The following is a 15,453-nucleotide window of genomic DNA, read 5'->3' as shown; positions in this document are numbered from 1 at the left end:
TGTCACTGCTCTTCAACCCACTAGTGATATTTTTCCTAACTCATCTAAGGAAGTTTTTAGTCTCTTTCTTACACATTCCTCATGATCAATTGGTTCAACAGGTTTTCCATGCTGTTTTCTGCCAGCCTGCTTTCCATCTTGTTGTCCCCAGCATGTACTGGTGCATGGTTTTCTTATTCCCATGATCTTTTCTTTACCTGCATGAATTTCATGAGGTTTCTATCTACTGATTTGTCCAGACTGTCAAAGTCCCTCTGACTAGAAGCACACCCATCTGGCACAAGAAACACTCTTCCCTGCTTCGTATGATCTCTAAACTTGCTGAATGCCCTCTGTACCAGAATCCAGGTCATTAATTAAGATTTTAAACTGCATTGGCCCTGATGTTGAGCCCTGGAGTACACCACTAGTAACTAGTTCTCAGCTCCTACCACTGACCACAACTCTTTCAGCCCAGAAATTCAGCTGTTTTTTAATTCAACTTCCTGTGCACTTATGGCCTGTACTTCTCAGTCTGTGGGTGAAGGTATTATGGCAGTGTCGAAAACCTTGTTGCAGTCAGTATAACCAACATCCACCACTCTCCCCTCATCCATCAAGCCAATTATCTTAGAATAGAAGGTTATCATTTTTGTTAAACATAAACCCATGATGACTACTGATCAATTTCTTGTCTTTCATGTGTTTTGAAGTGGTTTCTAGAGGGCTTCCACCATTATCCTCCAAGGGATCAAAGTGAGTCTGACTGGTCTGTAGTTCCCTGGATCCCACTTCTTTACCTTCTTAAACATAGGAGTGACTCTCATGGGCACACCCTGTCAGGTCCCATGGTCTTGTGCATATTTTGTTTATTTAAATATTCCCTCCTGAGTACCAAGGGTGAGTCTTACATGCTCCATACATTCCTGGGATTCCTAATTGCTGCTCTTGACAGAAGAGAGGGCAAGTAGGCATTAATTTCTTCAGCTTTTTCTGAGTTATTCATCATAAGATCCTCTGCCCTATTCAGCAGCAGACCAACGTTTTCCATAGTCTTCTTTTTGCTGCTGATAAACTTTTGAAAAGTTTTCTTGTTTCCCCTCACATCTCTTGGCAGATTTATTTCCAGGTGGGTTTTGCTTTCCTAACCATGTCTCAGTATGTTCAAACTGCTTGTCTATATTCTTCCTTGGACATTTTTCTCATTTTCTCTTGTACCCTTACTTTTTGCCTCTGAGTTTTGTCACTATTTTCTTGTTTATCTTTTTGCTTTGAGTTTGAAAGGTGATTCCTTAAAGACAACAAATTCTTCTAGAGGTCTCTTCTCTCCAGACATATATATTCCCTGAGTTTATTTGAAAAAGATTCAGGCTGAAGTTTGCTCCCCTGAAGTTCAGGGTTATGATTCTCCTTTGTTTACTGCTCTCTGGAACATCATAATCTCATGATCACTACAGCTAAGGCTTCCCCTGAAAATCCACAGAGAGATTTTTCTTTATTTGTCAAAAACAGGTCCAGCAGAAAGTCACTGCTGATCAGGTTCTCAGTCACATGTCTGAAAGTTTGGTTTTTGTTTTTTTTTTAAATGAATTCCAAAACCCTTGGTGATCTGTCCTTCTGTGTTATGCTTCTAGCAGACATTGTGGTCCTTGAAGTTCTCCACGAGATGCAAGTCCTATGAATGTGAAGTAACTCTAGTAGTCTGGAAATGGTCTTATCTACTTGCTCTCCCTGACCAGGAGCAGTCTGTAGCAGACACACAAAAATTATTCCTGTTGATCAGCCTGCTAATCCTGACTGATAAGCTCTGAGTTAACTCATCATGAATTCCAAGGCAGAGCTTCATGTTTTTCCACTTCTCTCACATAAAAGGCAACTTCCTACCTTCCTATCCTCCTTTCAAGTCTCTAAAGGACCTGTATACATCTATTGCAGTACTTCAGTTATAAGCTTTCCCACCATATGCCTGTGATTCCAATCAGGTCATGGCCCTGCAACAGCACAGAAACCTCTAATTTCACAGAAAACCTCTCTAAAATTTCACAGAAACCTCTCATTTCTCCTATTTCTTCCTCATGCTGCTTTCATCAGCGTACAGCCACTCAGCTATGAACATCTCCTAGTAAAAAATATGAGAACTTTCCCAAAAATTTTGTCTTGTACAACTGTCATATGCATACAGAGTGTGGAATGACCTCACGTCAACATTCTTTTGCTGATTATAAATTCTCATATCATTTGATACACTTTGCATGCTTAAGATAATCAATCACTTCCCCGCTTGACTTTTGTTCATTCTTTCTCTCACCATCATTTCTAGCTTAAAGCTCTTCTTATGTGAGATTTCACGATCCTGGATGTCAGGAAAGTAGGTTTTTCAGGGTCTGATTCAAAGACTCCCACAAGATAAAGCCAAGGAAGGCAGAGGGGACCAAGAAAGTCAGTTGAAGCACACAGATCACATCCTTCAAGCTCACAAGTAGTGCATCCAAACAAAGAGGAAGTCAGACAAAAATGCCAGGTGACATGAGTGAATGAAAAAGGAACTCCTAGACAAAAAAAAAAACACCAGAAGAACAAGTAGCCTGGCAGGAATACAAAGAAATTGAGCAGCCAGGAATCACATTATGAAAGCTGTTAGAATCAAACTCTTTATTAAAGAGACATCAAGGACAACAAGTCCTGTCACTATAAGCCCTTGTAAATAGCCCTTTACATCTTTCCTGTACTGTCACTTCAGGTATTGGAAGGTTGTAATTAAGTCAGAGAAACCTTCTGCTCTCCAGGCTGAACAAACACAACTCTCTCACCCTTTCCTCACAGGAGAGGTGCTCCATCCCTCTGATCATTCTGGTGGCTTCCTGTGGAGTCACTCCAACAGTTCCATGTACTCCCTGTGCTGGGACCCCAGAGCTGGATGCAGGGTTCCAGGTGGGCTCTCAGCAGAGCAGAGCAGAGGGGCAGAATCCCCTCCCTCCCCTGCTGCCCACGCTGCTTTGGATGCAGCCCAGGACACGTTTGGCTTTCTGAGCTGGCAGTGCCCATGGCTGGGTCATGTCAGCCTCTCAGCCACCAGCACCCCCAAGTCCTTCTCCCTAGGGCTGCTCTCCATCTGATCATCCTCAGCCTGTGCTGGTACTGGGGATGGCCCTGACCCAGGTGCAGCACCTGGAAATTGGTCTTGTTAAACTTCATGAGATTCACACAGGCTGTTCTCCATCTTGTCCAGCTCCCTCTGGATGGCATCCCATGCTCCAGGTGTGTCAACAGCACCAGTCAGCTTCATGCTACCTGCAAATTTTTTAAGGGTGCACACAATTTCATTGTCCAGGTCACTGAAGAAGATATTAAAGAACAGGGACACCCCTGTAACTCACGTCCATTGGGACTCTGAGCCACAGACCACCATCCTGTGGATATGAATACCACATATTTATATACTAGCCAGTTTCTTATCCATCTAACAGTACCATTAAATCATTATCTCTCCAATTTAGAGAAAAGAATGTTGTGGGGAACAGTGTGAAAAGCTTAAAGTCCATATAAACGACACCTGTAACCCTTCCCTCTCCACTGATGTAGTAATTAAGTAATATTTCAAAACCGTATGTATCTTAATTATGTAAGTATCAAGACTGTTTAAATATATAATATCTTTTTTCAATAATGTGAATACCTTCATAGGATCTATGCTCTTGTTTGCACAGATGTCATGCTACTAAGTATGTACACTGGTATAAAAATGTCCAATAATGTAAGTGATTTTTAAACTTGCACCAATAAAAACCAGAGAAAATTCCATTCAACTTAAACTGATCAGTTTATGCCCTGAAGCATAAGAAATAATAATTTTTATTTTACACAAGTGAGGAAATTGCAGATGCTATTCTTTTTTTTTTTTTTTCCTTTACACTCTCATTTGCTCTATTAATTTGTGCTCTTCAAGCAAATCCTCTGACTGGTACTGCTGCAGAAGTAGAAAGAGTTTTCTTATAAACTTAGTGTTGTTTTTCTACTAGTGTATCTGCTTTCTGTTCTTGTGAAAGTAGACAAATAATTTCTCAAAAAGCCCAGAAATATTCAAGCATGAAACAGATTGGATCATGTTTTAAGACAGATAACTAAGAAAGAAAAATAAAAACAAGTGTAATTAAAGGAAATAACTGGAGGATTTTCAAACAGGATTTTAAAGATGAGTTTAATCATGAGAGGCCATCAGAAATTCTCCTCTTTCAGCTAAGTACCGTAAGTAGCTGACCCAGGATCTCAATATCTGTAAAACTGTGATAGAAATGTTCTGAACTGTGGAGGAAAAATCTCTGGAATAACTAAAGAAAAAGTTACTACCATCTGCAATCCAATAGTACACATCAAAGCTATTAACACTACCCTCTTAACACTGATTGAACTGCACCTAAGTATCAATTCATTTTCAATTCAGATTAAAAAGAAATTATAAAATAATTTTTGCAGAAATAGAAATGAACGTGACTGTTTCCTGACTGAGCTGGAAACCAGAAAGCATGTCAATTCCTCTTTACTATTTTCAGAAAGGGAAATCATTGTCTTTGGGAAACTAATTTAAAGAGGGTATGTCATATGACAGCAAAAAGAGTCTCTCATTTTTTAACATACCTTCTTTTCAACAGAAATAATATAATCTTATTTGTTTATTAAAAGGACAAAAATATAAACTTCAAAAAGCTTTAACATTGTAAATTAAAAACTATTTTCTATTGCTAATATACTTAGAGCACAGCAAGATAAATTCATCTAGTGGTTTCTACAAATGTATTTTAAGTGAAAACCCTTAAAGTGTTTCTACAGAAACATTTTAAGTGGCCCTTAAATAACTCCATACTAAAAACATTTACTAAAAAACACAATTCAGGCTCTTATTCTTATCTCAGTCATCTTCTTTTTCTTAGTCCTCTGCATTAGAGAAAATAAATATTTATTTTCTCTAATGCAGAAAGTACATCTTTCTCTGTTGATAAACTGCAGCTCACTAAATAGCTCTCTTTTACTACAACTTCCCATTTTTAGCCCAGTAATGTAACAGCAGGACTACTTAACCCCTTAGAAAGAGCAGCTACCAAAAAAAAAAAATATTAAATGGTTGTTTTGAAGAGAACATTTTTGGACTCTCATTCGATATCAAAGTTTTATGTAAGCTGAATTCCCAAAAAAAAAAAAAATCTAGGACTGATAGAAATAAATGAGTCTAATATTTGTCATTGGGCTGTAACAGAAACGCATGACTTCTCAAAAAATATGAAGGAAGGAGACAGTTACCTACCTGACATCAATGAGAGCAGTCTGAAACATGCTAATTAGAAGTATTTGAAGCCTAAAAAAAAGTCTACTCAGGCATTGGTGATAATAAGCGTGTAGGGTTAAGAGCCCTCACCATGGCACACTTCATGGAAATTCGCTGCTCTGATGGAAAATCTGTTTCAACAGATGTAAGGCATACCCATATGCCAAAACAGGTTCTTAACAGTGTACACCAGTCACACAGTGCTTTGAATAAAAACAATATAGTGACAATGAAAAGATAACCATCTGACTTTAAAGGCAAAAATTGCAAACCATGATATGAGTGATAAGTGCAAAGAACAGATAAAGAACCTGAAGCTTATAGGGGTTAAGGATGAAACATAGAAATATGCTTTGTGTCTGAAGTAGCTTTTTCACAAATGATCTACAGAATTTGCACACAGAGATCTCAACCAATGTTTGGGGGGAAAGAACAATATTAGAAAGCAAAACTTGCGAAGTTTTTAAAAAAATCAAACATACATGAAGAAGTCTATATAACTAGACCACAATTCTTGTGCTGACAATAAAAGAAAAAATCCAAACAAACAAGCCCCGAAAGATCAGTGAAATAGTAATCAATACAGAAAATAAATAACAAAAAAGAAAATAAAAAACAACCAACCAAAAAAGTACATCTTTCTCTGTTGATAAACTGCAGCTCACTAAATAGCTCTCTTTTACTACAACTTCCCATTTTTAGCCCAGTAATGTAACAGCAGGACTACTTAACCCCTTAGAAAGAGCAGCTACCAAAAAAAAAAAAATATTAAATGGTTGTTTTGAAGAGAACATTTTTGGACTCTCATTCGATATCAAAGTTTTATGTAAGCTGAATTCCCAAAAAAAAAAAAAATCTAGGACTGATAGAAATAAATGAGTCTAATATTTGTCATTGGGCTGTAACAGAAACGCATGACTTCTCAAAAAATATGAAGGAAGGAGACAGTTACCTACCTGACATCAATGAGAGCAGTCTGAAACATGCTAATTAGAAGTATTTGAAGCCTAAAAAAAAGTCTACTCAGGCATTGGTGATAATAAGCGTGTAGGGTTAAGAGCCCTCACCATGGCACACTTCATGGAAATTCGCTGCTCTGATGGAAAATCTGTTTCAACAGATGTAAGGCATACCCATATGCCAAAACAGGTTCTTAACAGTGTACACCAGTCACACAGTGCTTTGAATAAAAACAATATAGTGACAATGAAAAGATAACCATCTGACTTTAAAGGCAAAAATTGCAAACCATGATATGAGTGATAAGTGCAAAGAACAGATAAAGAACCTGAAGCTTATAGGGGTTAAGGATGAAACATAGAAATATGCTTTGTGTCTGAAGTAGCTTTTTCACAAATGATCTACAGAATTTGCACACAGAGATCTCAACCAATGTTTGGGGGGAAAGAACAATATTAGAAAGCAAAACTTGCGAAGTTTTTAAAAAAATCAAACATACATGAAGAAGTCTATATAACTAGACCACAATTCTTGTGCTGACAATAAAAGAAAAAATCCAAACAAACAAGCCCCGAAAGATCAGTGAAATAGTAATCAATACAGAAAATAAATAACAAAAAAGAAAATAAAAAACAACCAACCAAAAAGAAAGAAGAAAAAACCAAACAAAAAAACCCACACTATAGACTCACATTTGAACTGGAAAACACATTGTAAGTCTCTGTAAAGGGAAAAGAAGGCAAACTGCAGCAGCAGATAAAAAGAGCTGTGCGAGGAGTGTGTTACATAAATTCTAGCAGCCATTGCCACCCATAGATAGACAGAGATTTTTAGGGCTAAACAGAAAACGAAATGGGGTGTATGTGTGTATAGGATATGAAAAGCTTCTGTAGTGCTATATGCTGTATTATTTCTACTCCTTTTTGGCCCCATCGTTTGAGTGGTAACAGCAGCAAAATACTTGGATGTTATTCCAGAAGAGCAGTTTCTAGATATTCTAGATAATCAGTCTAGAAAACTTAAATGCTGCAATACTGAGCAATGCTTTTATAAAAATTCAAATAATCTGTTCCATTATCTTGACACACCTGACTCAAAATTGGCCATGACCAAACACATGACCCTGAAATCCAAGGGCAATCAAAGCCACTTTATAAAATCATCATGAACTTACACTAATTAATGTTTCTAAGCCTGTAAAGTCAATGGCACTAGAAAAACTGGAGACCTCACAATATCCAGGCCTTAGCATTATTTAGGAGAGAAAGCACTACAACACCAGACCAGAATGAGAATGCTAAAATTGTAGTGGAAAAAAAGAGAAATAAGATTTGGTGTTTGAAAATAAATTAGCCCCAAAAAAATGACACTTGACAAAAACATTCCTGTACCAATGAAAAGAAAAATTACCAGATTCCATCACTATCATGAGGGAACACTGCAACTTTGTGGGACAGCTATTCAGGTCTATATATTAATCCTACACGAGTCTGTCAAAAAGAAATTTGTGCCAAAATGTTGATACTCACTAAAAACTAATTACAAACTTCAGCATGGAGAATGGCATATTTGATCTCCGTGCCATAAAGTGTGTGGAAATAGTGTCAGAGAGGAATGGAAGAGATTCTTTTTCATCCCTTGAGCATCACTGACACAGGAAAAAAAGCAGGAGTAAACAAGGACATAGAGTGATTCTGCAGTTTCTGTTGTTCACCCATTTTAGTTGCTGTGTCCAGGCTGGAGTTAATGCAAATAGTACAATGAAATCATAACTGATTAACAGCCTATGTTTTAATTCCTGTAAGACAGTTTGTTTAGTTCAGGATTCTCATTACACAGAACATTCTCAATATAGAAAGTATGAAAGTATTCATGCATTTTAATATAACAAATATTGAGCAGTCACTTGCAAAATAAAAACACATCTAAAGTTCAATTTGAATTCTGTAGAAAACATCTTATATATCTTCAAATTTAGAGTAGACTCTTACTTGTATTATGATTGATTGTCAAGGCTGAATCAAACCCAGTTCAGAATTCAATCCCAAAATATATTTGTTATGGTAGAACAGTTGAATGGGAAGATACTATATTTAATCTAAGTCCTTCCAAGAGTCAATTATTAAGGTATATTATATATGAACACACATTATAATAAATACATCTTTATAAATACAAATATACATAAATGTATAATACGCATGCACAATATCAGCAATTTCAAGCCTAAAAACTTAATGATCTCAAGACACAGATACATCCATAAAAGAAAACAAAGGGTAATTATACTTTTGGGTTTGGCCTTTTTTTCTTTCATATGTTCTCTGTATTCTTCACACATATATTTGTAGCTCTGCCACTGGTTAGCACCTAGTTTCCCCAGTAATTTTCTGTGACCTTTCCTTAAGCAGAAAGACAAAATAAATTCCAAAGCTCCAAGTACCAGGAGGTACAAGGCTCCATGCTATCTTGGTTCTTCAGGGAACCAAGGCTGAGAACAACCCTTCGAGATACATTCTCATGGACAAAGCACAGCTAGTGCTGAAGGGGGGCTCCAGAGAAGGGGCTTGACCTGGGAGGAATGGCATCACCACTTGTCCTCCTCATTGGTGCTTTTCATCAATTATGCTAATTTCCTAAATCCTATAAAATGTACTCACCCTGGCTGGGAGTGTGGGCTTTTGTGGACATCTTTCCATAACTGCCTCCGACGGCCTTCAAATAAAGATCCCTTTTTCTATTACCTCCTTACTAAAATTATCTCAAGTTTCATTTCCAGGTTTACTTTTTCTCAGAAATTATCCATAGTATTTTAATTTTAAGCATGAGATCCCTGCTACAGACATATACATAAGACCCAATTAGTTCTTAAAACCTTTATTAAATCCAGGAGTCAACAGACATTAATATACAAAATAAGTAAATGGTAACTTCCCAACTGAAGTCAGAAAAAATGTGTTTTCTCTGTGTTGATACAAAGATGTAGACCAGGTTTGAAAGGTACCAGATTAAAGGTGTTGATCATTCAAGTTGTACCCATCCTAATTCTTGGCCTGCCCTTGGAGGGAAGTATGACAGTGGAACCAGTTAGTGTCATTAACAGAAGAGATACTAAATGGTTGCAGTTCTGAAATTTACTTCACCTCATTTATTCTCTAATCCATCAGGAGAGGATCTTCTCTTTTCATCACTGGATGTCATTCTGAGTCCCTCTGGGTTGAAACCCTAAGGCAGATTATCTGTGGGGATGCTGAATACTTGAAAGTCTGCAAAATCACTAATGAGTCAAGAAACTGAGACAAACCTACCTTTATTCTTCATGTATAAAAAAAAATCAGAAATATTTCAGTGAGCAATACGTCTTGCTTATGTACAAAGAAAGACACAAAAAATAAGAGAAAAAACATGAATAATAATTACTTCATCTCCACAGTTAATCAGTAGCAGCTGAAATTCATCACCAGTATGTTATAATTGGATTGATTAATTTTAAATCCTACAAAAAAATCTTTTCAGTCTCTTCAATCAAATTCCCTGCTTACAGTGCAGTTATTGTCTCTTACTTTAAATTTGTGGAGGTGAAACAATAAGGTAACTCATTTAATGCTTTGTGGTGGAAGCAATGGATTACATTCTGAATTATACCCTAGGGATAATACTTAAGCAGGAGATGGGAGAAGGCTATTAGAAAAGTACAATACTGATATTATAATGCATTCTTGAAATAAATGCCCATGAAAGAAAGATACATACTATGTGATATACACTGTGAGCTCAATCTACAGGGAATGGGATGCTCCCATAAACAGTTTTGCAATGAAAAGCACTAAATAAGCCACACAAAAAGCAACCTAATAATTAAACCACTTCTATAGATTTTTAGGATTAAATTCCTCTGATGGCATGCAGGTCTCCTACTATTTAGAAGTCTGTTTAGTGGTGCTGCAAAATACTTTCTTCTACAAGATGAAATTTATTAAATTACTTTTTTATTTAGTGAGGTTTGAAAGCCACTTTAGGCATTAAACCACTTTGTCTTAAACATTTTGATATATTAGGACCATCTCTCTCTCCTATGCTGTGTGCCATTTGTTTTCAGAATTCTTTTCTGTATTGCAATGCTTTGGTAGCTCCAAGCCCTTTCTCAAGGAACATGTATGTCTAACAAGGAGTTTTTTGAAGGAAAATGTGGATAGAGGCATAATACTGAACCAGGCTCTTGTCACTACCGCTGTATTCAGACTCCCTCCTAGGCCTCAGAATCTATCAAATTTGTCTCTAATGCTCCAAGAATCACAGGCTGGCACTCAGCTGTAAGCCCAAAGAAAGTACTGACATGATGTCATCTTCCTCTCTGCTCAAAGCATTTCTTAACTGCAAGTGTCCTATATATGCAGCAGCTTATTTCCCCAGCTGTAAATTACAACAGAAACAGCTGCATATTCATTGCTTTAAAGCAAACTGGAAAGTGCTGAGACTGTCTACAAATTTTTAAAGCACCATTTAAACAAAGATTTCTTACTTAGCAACAAGTATTTTAACTATTACTCTTATGTGTTTAAATACAATTTAAATCTTCCCAATTTTAGGAGATGTCTGGCATGATTTATATTGCTAATTTAGTCAAATAAAATCCATCAAACCTCACATCTACTTAAGCTTTTCTTTAATTTCATGTAGGACGAGAGAGACAGCATTCCCTACAGAAACATTGCACTGTCTGACTTGTTTTATATTAAGTGGTTTTATTTTTAAATATTTTAGAAGTTTAGTCATTAATTTAATTATAAAAAGGCCATAGAAAATTTATGCTAGCATTCTGATTACTTTAGCCTGAATAAACACTAACAGCCAACTGAAAAACACTTCAGTAAGCTCACAGTGGAGTTCATTGAAAAGATTCATTCTGTGTCTTTTATCCTGTCTGAAATTTTATCAAGTACATAAATTTCAGGAGAATGTTTTAATCTCAGCTCAATACACTTTTCAGTAGGGCAATGTTTTGGCAGTTCTACAAGTAAAAGAGACTGTTAATTGTCCCCATTTCAGAAAAAGAAAACACAGAAAAATATATATAATAGCTTTTAGCTAGGACTTCTAAAAACCAGTCACAGTTCCTAAAGACATTTGCACAGGCTTTATCTTGGATTAAGGGAAGAAACTAGCATGACTGCTGCAAACCACAGGTGCTTGGCTTTCATGACTAATGAGTTAATCACAGCTTTCTGGTCACCCACTGTCATCTCTTAATTTTTATCTCCTCCAGTGCTTTATAATTTTACAAAATCTGTAGAGATTACCTACAGATTTTTAAATTTGTTCCTTTGATTAAATTAGTTGCAATCCAGCCTAGTGCATTCTGTGATATGAACTTTTCTCTAAGTGTTTTTTTCACAATTGATGCTTCTTGTGGATCTAAAGAGAACTTTAAAAAAAAAATTAAATGGAGAATCCATTATTATCTTTAGCCTGGGCATCTGGGGTCTCAGAATTAATCAGAAATTTTGAACTCTGGCATTTAGATGTAATGTACTTCTGATTTTGACTCTAAAGCACAGTTAAATTTAAATCCCTTCATTATTTTGTAGCTAGAAAGAAGACTGTGTATTCTCTGTTGCCCAGTAACTTATTGATAGAAGCTGATAAACAGGGTGGTTATTCTGTCTACACTTAGACCCTTTTAAAGTAGACCAAGTGTGGAAACTTTTTGCTAGATTTTTTTTTTTTTCTGATTTATGATGTAGTATTATTCAGACACTTTAGATAAGGTGTTTTAGAAAGTGTGAGTAATACATGCAGCAGAATTCCATTATAATTACAGTACACAGTTCTGCAATGTCCTTATTCCTAGTAAGGATGGTAATTTTAAAGAAATGGAAGTATGTATTTTCCCTTAAAGACAAGATCAGGGTTCCTTTCCTTCTTACCCTGTCCCCATTTCAATACAAAAGGTTAAAACAGTGTATAGAAAAGGTAAAGTACTCTTGTCTCCAATACTGAAAGAACCCTACAAGCTTTATCATCTAAGTGAACTTCAACTTGGCTGAACCCAACTTCAAGAACTGACAAATTTTTGGTCAGGTCACTAATTACCACATTAATAGTACCCGTGCACACAATTCCATATTAGCAAAATCAAACACTTCCATCTTGAAAGTCAGCATCTGTCGAGCAGGATTTTTCTCAAATGGCAATCCATAAATCCATTTTAAGGTACTTGAAATAAAACTTGGCTTAGATCATTACTTAAATCAGAGGGTTAGCTGCTATTAGAATGAAAGTTTATGTAGCTCCCTAATTTTCTGGCGTTATCTTCAAAGGTGTTCCTAACACTCCAAAACATTTGCATCCTGTAAGGTTAATTCCACCAGCCCTACCTGTCTGAAGAAAATATCTTCCATCAGAGTTTAGCCCATATTCACAGAATCACAGAATCACAGAATGGTCAGGGTTGGAAAGGACCTTTGGACCTCATCTAGTCCAACCCTGCTGCTAAGGCAAGAGAATGTTGCACAGAATCATATCCTTGTGGATTTTGAACATCTCTAGAGAAGGAGCCACAACCCTGCTGAATAACCTGTTCCAGTGCTTAATCACCCTCAAAATAAAGCAATTTCTCCTCATATTGAAATGAAACTTCTTGAGTTTTAGTTTGTGCCCATTGCACCGTATCCTGCCACTGGCCACCATGAGTCTGTCCCTGTCTTCTTGACATCTGCCCTGAAGATATTTGCATGCATATATGCAGATTTGTGTACATGTATGTATTTTTCTTCTTACATAAGTCTGTGAAAGGATATTCCCATCAGGAAAAGGAATATCATTAAATAATTAAACAATCATACTAATAATGGGGATGAGGGGAATGGCTCTGTCAGCTATAAAGATGTTCTGACCATAACTAATTCCCCATTTTCCTCACTTCAGTAACAGTTTTCATTGACAACTTCGCCAAAATTTGTTGAAAGAAATATAATACAATAGTCTAATACAATAGCCTGGTTTCTTTTATCCCCTGTGCCTACAGACCCTCAGTCTGAAAGGTTTTTGAAACTGACAGTGATCTCACATAAATGTAAAGGACTAATTTCCTCCTCCTAAGAAACAAAAATAAATATAGATTTGTAATGGTTCAGTTCAAGGGTTAAACCAGAAAAGCAGAAAATTCTCTCACATTGCAATGAGCAAAAATGAAGTTTTTATGAGGTAAAATAAATTTTTAAAAAATACACATGTAAACCTAGAAGTCAAGATGAATTTCAGATTTAGAGTCCAGATTCAAAGAAATTCAAAGCCCTGATATAGTTGAATAGACTCTGATGGAAAATTCTGTTATTTTGGTCTCTCTCATACTATCCTGAAACATACTGAATTTGGTTTTCAACACTGAAAAGCTTAAAGTGCAATTTTAGTAATTATCAAACTGAAAGGCAACAGAAGTGACTGTTTGGATGTTCATTCAAAACGTGTCATTTGTGTAACATGCATTTGGTCCAATTCAAGCATTAGCAAAAAAAAAAACCTGAATGTTCAGATGCAGCCTAAAAACTCATGGAATTTTTTTATATGGGTGGGTGCACAAAGACAAAATTGCATATGTTCAGTCATAACCTGGGTGGACATACACTTATAATAATTTTTTTCCTAAGTGAGAAATGGCTTTTAATATGGGGATAATTGCTGCTTCAGAATTCTGACAGGGAATTTGTGAACTCCAAGCATCACTTATAAATGTAATAATATATAGCACTAGAAGTCCATATAGTTATGTAAGGATATAAAGGACATGGAAGGACAGAGGTAAAATGCATGACATGTGAAAGAGTGGGACCAGTCACTTCACAGTATTTAATTTACATGGCACCTGAAAAGCACAGAGCTTACTTAGTCTAGTGGGCAAGAAGTGATGCTATGGCTTTCCAGTGAGTGGTTATATGTGTCCTGTTGTGCTTCTGATGTTTTTTATCCCTCTAGAAAATTTTGGACTTGGCATATTCCTTGTACACTAGAAATAATAAAGCAAGGTATTTTGTATGTCAAATTAATTGGTAATATACTCCCCTTTACAAGACCATTTTACCCACCATCCTTTACTTACACTACTGGAAAAAATCCAAAACCACAGTTTACCTAAAGCCAAGAAGAAAAATGTAGTTTTGCAGTTTGTGTCAAAGCACCTGAAGGTGTGATCCTCAGTTCACAATCATTCTCAGTAAAATGGTAAGGAAGGAAAAGGAGAGGAGAGGAGAGAAGAATAATTTACTAAACAAAAAAAAAAAAAAAGTATTTCTTTTACTCCTTCCTTAACCACTCCCTTGTTCCCTCAAAATTCCAGTAACATATATACATATATTCTTCCTATTCCTCTGTTAGTGCCCTTGGACCATCTAGTCCAGCCCATCAATTCTTTCAGGGAGTTGAGGTGTGAAATTATCTGTGTAGGAGGAAAAATGAGAGGTGGCGTAAGAAAGAGGAAAGTGCACTGAGCAGACATCACTGCAGTCTACACTAAAACATGTTTCACATAGCTGGAGATACAAATTCATAATCAGCTTGCAATTTTTAAAACACTTACTGTTTGCAAAACCAGTAATAAAAAAAATTTCTATCAGATCTGTTCCAAAGCAAGAGTACATAAAATTTAGTTGTAGGGTATGAAATTACTTCTGCCTTTTACACACATAATAGGATACACACCATAATTGCATGACAACACATTATTTCCCAAATAGCATAAAATGTACTTCTTGACACTATAATCTTAAATAGTCTATATTTTTTCTTGGAGTTTTAATGCACCTATCATGCTGTACTGAATACTACTATATGCAATCTGGACTTGGAGCCCATTAAAGTAATTTAGACAAAAGGTACACTGTAAATGATTCTTACACAACATAAAGCTGAATAAAATAGCAAGAGTAGCAGTGGAAATGTTTTGATATATGCAGTTTTTGGGCTCATTTTAACTGCAAGTTTCTTAACTACCTATTGAACTTAAGAAATATTTTGCTGCCTGGTGACAAGGAATAGTTTGCTCAGACTACACACTAAATTAGTAGATTACATTGAATAGCAAGTTTATCCCAGATGGAGACAAATTCTGTCTTTTACTAAGATTCATTTAGCAAAGGAAATGAGAGAGGCAACCAATGACCACCCATGATTCCTAAATTCCCCCCAGTCTTTCCTAT

The sequence above is a fragment of the Pyrgilauda ruficollis genome, unplaced genomic scaffold, assembly GCF_017590135.1.
Source record: "Pyrgilauda ruficollis isolate IOZ18807 unplaced genomic scaffold, ASM1759013v1 scaffold78, whole genome shotgun sequence".
Classification (NCBI taxonomy): domain Eukaryota; kingdom Metazoa; phylum Chordata; class Aves; order Passeriformes; family Passeridae; genus Pyrgilauda; species Pyrgilauda ruficollis.
Note: the sequence above shows the minus strand (reverse complement) of the source record.